Source organism: Oncorhynchus tshawytscha, linkage group LG19, assembly GCF_018296145.1.
Source record: "Oncorhynchus tshawytscha isolate Ot180627B linkage group LG19, Otsh_v2.0, whole genome shotgun sequence".
Classification (NCBI taxonomy): Eukaryota; Metazoa; Chordata; class Actinopteri; order Salmoniformes; family Salmonidae; genus Oncorhynchus; species Oncorhynchus tshawytscha.
In genome coordinates this window covers 59,970,206-59,976,205 of record NC_056447.1, presented here as the reverse complement: position 1 = coordinate 59,976,205, position 6,000 = coordinate 59,970,206, and the positions used below count along the sequence as shown (strand labels likewise).

Here is a 6,000-nt window from a genome sequence, read left to right as displayed (position 1 = left end):
CCGGACCTACTGTTTGACCCTGTCTCTGTACCAGACCTGCTGTTTGACCCTGTCTCTGTACAGGACCTGCTGTTTGACCCTGTCTCTCTCTACAGGACCTACTGTTTGACCCTGTCTCTCTACAGGACCTGCTGTTTGACCCTGTCTCTCTACAGGACCTGCTGTTTGACCCTGTCTCTCTCTACAGGACCTACTGTTTGACCCTGTCTCTCTCTACAGGACCTGCTGTTTGACCCTGTCTCTCTCTACAGGACCTGCTGTTTGACCCTGTCTCTCTCCATGGCACCTATTTTTTGACCCTGTCTCTCTACCATAACTGCTGTTTGACCCTGTCTCTCTCTACCAGACCTGCTGTTTGACCCTGTCTCTCTCTACCAGACCTACTGTTTGACAATGTATCTCTCTACCAGACCTACTGTTTTACAATACCTCTCTCTACAGGACCTGCTGTTTGACCCTGTCTCTCTCTACCAGACCTGCTGTTTGACAATATCTCTCTCTACTGGACCTGTTGTTTGACCCTGTCTCTCTCTACCAGACCTGCTGTTTGACCCTGTCTCTCTCTACAGGACCTACTGTTTGACAATATATCTCTCTACCAGACCTGCTGTTTGACCCGGTCTCTCTCTACTGGACCTGCTGTTTGACAATATATCTCTCTACCAGACCGACTGTTTGACCCTGTCTCTCTCTACCAGACCTGCTGTTTGACAATATATCTCTCTACCAGACCTACTGTTTGACAATATATCTCTCTACCAGACCTACTGTTTGACCCTGTCTCTCTCTACTGGACCTGCTGTTTGACCCTGTCTCTCTCTACTGGACCTGCTGTTTGACCCTGTCTCTCTCTACTGGACCTGCTGTTTGACAATATATCTCTCTACCAGACTTGCTGTTTGACCCTGTCTCTCTCTACAGGACCTGCTGTTTGACCCTGTCTCTCTCTACAGGACCTGCTGTTTGACCCTGTCTCTCTCTACTGGGCCTACTGTTTGACCCTGTCTCTCTACAGGACGTACTGTTTGACCCTGTCTCTCTCTACTGCACCTGCTGTTTGACCCTGTCTCTCTCCATGGCACCTATTTTTTGACCCTGTCTCTCTACCATAACTGCTGTTTGACCCTGTCTCTCTCTACCAGACCTGCTGTTTGACCCTGTCTCTCTCTACCAGACCTACTGTTTGACAATGTATCTCTCTACCAGACCTACTGTTTTACACTCTCTACAGGACCTGCTGTTTGACCCTGTCTCTCTCTACCAGACCTGCTGTTTGACAATATCTCTCTCTACTGGACCTGTTGTTTGACCCTGTCTCTCTCTACCAGACCTGCTGTTTGACCCTGTCTCTCTCTACAGGACCTACTGTTTGACAATATATCTCTCTACCAGACCTGCTGTTTGACCCGGTCTCTCTCTACTGGACCTGCTGTTTGACAATATATCTCTCTACCAGACCTACTGTTTGACCCTGTCTCTCTCTACCAGACCTGCTGTTTGAGAATATATCTCTCTACCAGACCTACTGTTTGACAATATATCTCTCTACCAGACCTACTGTTTGACCCTGTCTCTCTCTACTGGACCTGCTGTTTGACCCTGTCTCTCTCTACTGGACCTGCTGTTTGACCCTGTCTCTCTCTACTGGACCTGCTGTTTGAAAATATATCTCTCTACCAGACTTGCTGTTTGACCCTGTCTCTCTCTACCAGACCTGCTGTTTGACCCTGTCTCTCTCTACCAGACCTGCTGTTTGACCCTGTCTCTCTCTACTGGACCTACTGTTTGACAATGTATCTCTCTACCAGACCTACTGTTTTACAATACCTCTCTCTACAGGACCTGCTGTTTGACCCTGTCTCTCTCTACAGGACCTGCTGTTTGACAATATATCTCTCTACCAGACCGACTGTTTGACCCTGTCTCTCTCTACCAGACCTGCTGTTTGACAATATATCTCTCTACCAGACCTACTGTTTGACAATATATCTCTCTACCAGACCTACTGTTTGACCCTGTCTCTCTCTACTGGACCTGCTGTTTGACCCTGTCTCTCTCTACTGGACCTGCTGTTTGACCCTGTCTCTCTCTACTGGACCTGCTGTTTGACAATATATCTCTCTACCAGACTTGCTGTTTGACCCTGTCTCTCTCTACAGGACCTGCTGTTTGACCCTGTCTCTCTCTACAGGACCTGCTGTTTGACCCTGTCTCTCTCTACTGGGCCTACTGTTTGACCCTGTCTCTCTACAGGACGTACTGTTTGACCCTGTCTCTCTCTACTGCACCTGCTGTTTGACCCTGTCTCTCTCCATGGCACCTATTTTTTGACCCTGTCTCTCTACCATAACTGCTGTTTGACCCTGTCTCTCTCTACCAGACCTGCTGTTTGACCCTGTCTCTCTCTACCAGACCTACTGTTTGACAATGTATCTCTCTACCAGACCTACTGTTTTACAATACCTCTCTCTACAGGACCTGCTGTTTGACCCTGTCTCTCTCTACCAGACCTGCTGTTTGACAATATCTCTCTCTACTGGACCTGTTGTTTGACCCTGTCTCTCTCTACCAGACCTGCTGTTTGACCCTGTCTCTTGACCTACTGTTTGACAATATATCTCTCTACCAGACCTGCTGTTTGACCCGGTCTCTCTCTACTGGACCTGCTGTTTGACAATATATCTCTCTACCAGACCTACTGTTTGACCCTGTCTCTCTCTACCAGACCTGCTGTTTGACCCTATATCTCTACCAGACCTACTGTTTGACAATATATCTCTCTACCAGACCTACTGTTTGACCCTGTCTCTCTCTACTGGACCTGCTGTTTGACCCTGTCTCTCTACTGGACCTGCTGTTTGACCCTGTCTCTCTCTACTGGACCTGCTGTTTGAAAATATATCTCTCTACCAGACTTGCTGTTTGACCCTGTCTCTCTCTACCAGACCTGCTGTTTGACCCTGTCTCTCTCTACCAGACCTGCTGTTTGACCCTGTCTCTCTCTACTGGACCTACTGTTTGACAATGTATCTCTCTACCAGACCTACTGTTTTACAATACCTCTCTCTACAGGACCTGCTGTTTGACCCTGTCTCTCTCTACAGGACCTACTGTTTGACAATATATCTCTCTACCAGACCAGCTGTTTGACCCTGTCTCTCTCTACCAGACCTACTGTTTGACCCTGTCTCTCTCTACCAGACCTGCTGTTTGACAATATATCTCTCTACCTGACCAGCTGTTTGACCCTGTCTCTCTCTACCAGACCTACTGTTTGACCCTGTCTCTCTCTACTGGACCTGCTGTTTGACCCTGTCTCTCTCTACTGGACCTGCTGTTTGACCCTGTCTCTCTTTACAAGACCTGCTGTTTGAGAATATATCTCTCTACCAGACCTACTGTTTGACAATATATCTCTCTACCAGACCTACTGTTTGACCCTGTCTTTCTCTACCAGACCTGCTGTTTGACAATATATCTCTCTACCAGACCTACTGTTTGACAATATATCTCTCTACCAGACTTGCTGTTTGACCCTGTCTCTCTCTACCAGACTTGCTGTTTGACCCTGTCTCTCTCTACAGGACCTGCTGTTTGACAATATATCTCTCTACCAGACCAGCTGTTTGAACCTGTCTCTCTCTGCTGGACCTGCTGTTTGACAATACATCTCTCTACCAGACCTACTGTTTGACAATATATCTCTCTACCAGACTTGCTGTTTGACCCTGTCTCTCTCTACCAGACCTGCTGTTTGACCCTGTCTCTCTCTACCAGACCTGCTGTTTGACCCTGTCTCTCTCTACCAGACCTGCTGTTTGACAATATATCTCTCTACCAGACCTACTGTTTGACCCTGTCTCTCTCTACAGGACCTGCTGTTTGACAATATATCTCTCTACCAGACTTGCTGTTTGACCCTGTCTCTCTCTACCAGACCTGCTGTTTGACCCTGTCTCTCTCTACTGGACCTGCTGTTTGACAATATATCTCTCTCTGCTGGACCTGCTGTTTGACCCTGTCTCTCTCTGCTGGACCTGCTGTTTGACCCTGTCTCTCTCTACTGGACCTGCTGTTTGACCCTGTCTCTCTCTACCGGACCTGTTTGACCCTGTCTCTCTCTACCAGACCTGTTTGACCCTGTCTCGCTCTACCAGACCTACTGTTTGACAAAATCTCTCTCTACCAGACCTACTGTTTGACAATATATCTCTCTAGCAGACTTGCTGTTTGACCCTGTCTCTCTCTACCAGACCTGCTGTTTGACCCTGTCTCTCTCTACCAGACCTGCTGTTTGACAATATATCTCTCTACCAGACCTACTGTTTGACAATATATCTCTCTACTGGACCTGCTGTTTGACCCTGTCTCTCTCTACACGACCTGCTGTTTGACAATATATCTCTCTACCAGACTTGCTGTTTGACCCTGTCTCTCTCTACCAGACCTGCTGTTTGACCCTGTCTCTCTCTACTGGACCTGCTGTTTGACAATATATCTCTCTCTGCTGGACCTGCTGTTTGACCCTGTCTCTCTCTGCTGGACCTGCTGTTTGACTCTGTCTCTCTCTACTGGACCTGCTGTTTGACCCTGTCTCTCTCTACCAGACCTGTTTGACCCTGTCTCTCTCTACCAGACCTGTTTGACCCTGTCTCGCTCTACCAGACCTACTGTTTGACAAAATCTGTCTCTACCAGACCTACTGTTTGACAGCATATCTCTCTACCAGACCTGCTGTTTGACAATATATCTCTCTACCAGACCTTCTGTTTGACCCTGTTTCTCTCTACAGGACCTTCTGTTTGACAATATATCTCTCTACCAGATCTACTGTTTGAACCTCTGTCCCAGCTTAAATCTCTGGAAGACTGAAAAGAATTTCCCTGTATTTAGCGCCATCCATCATTCGATAAATTCTGACCAGTTTCTCAGTCCCCGCAGATGAAAAACATCCCCTCAGCATGATGCTGCGACCACCATGCTTCACTGTGGGGAAGGTGTTCTCAGGGTGATGAGAGGTGTTGGGTTGGCGCCAGACAGCATTTTCCTTGATGGCCAAAAAGCTCAATTTTAGTCTCATCTGACCACCTGTACCTTCTTCCATATGTTTGGGGAGTCTCCCACATACCTTTTGGCGAACACCAAACATGTTTGCTTATTTTTTTTCTTTAAGCAATGGCTTTTTTTCTCGCCACTCTTCCGTAATGCCCAGCTCTGTGGAGTGTACGGCTTAAAGTGGTCCTATGGACAGATACTCCAATCTCCGCTGTGGAGCTTTACAGCTCCTTCAGGGTTATCTTTGGTCTCTTTGTTGCCTCTCTGTTAATGCCCTCCTTGCCTGGTCTGTGAGTTTTGGCGGCCCGCTCTTGGCAGGTTTGTTGTGGTGCCATAATCTTTCCATTTCAGATATTTTTTTATAACCCATCCCTCATCTGTACTTCTCCACAACTTTGTCCCTGACCTGTGTTGTGGAATAATCAGAATTTGTTGGCAACATATGAAGATGTTTTATATTCATCATATGTTTGTAAGTTACTTCTCATCAAGAATGTTATTTTTGTATAATACTGTGGCAGGGTTTGCAATATCTGTTCTATGTCAAGACTAAGTTGCATGGGCTGCAGAGAGGGGAGAGGTCAAGGTATCATCAAGCGTGTATCTCTTGGCTCCACAATGTCTGTGTGCCAGTCAGTGTGTCTCTGTGATCTTGTCAAGATAGGATGGATTTGATATATGCCTGTTGATATGGAGGGTTGGTTTATGGTTTTGGGGTTTGAGTAAGGAGACAAAGCTGAACGATTTATTATGTCTATGCTGTCTGACTATGTGTGTTCTTTGCTATTAAAGGAACTCAGCTGCAATGAGAGGGGGCTCTCAGAGAATTCACTGAGAGACACTGAATTACCTGAGAGTCACAGGATTGTGATAGAGCTCATATAATTAAAGATGGACTTTGATAACTAACTCTGACTTGTGTGTGTGGTTTGCTCCCATGATCTG

The 6,000-nt window shown here is 46.9% G+C and overlaps 1 protein-coding gene across 1 annotated transcript in view; it reads right to left on the bottom strand.

Annotated features, from left to right (window-relative positions):
* Window positions 1-6,000, bottom strand: part of vwf (von Willebrand factor) — a 189,697-nt gene that overhangs the window by 44,153 nt on the left and 139,544 nt on the right.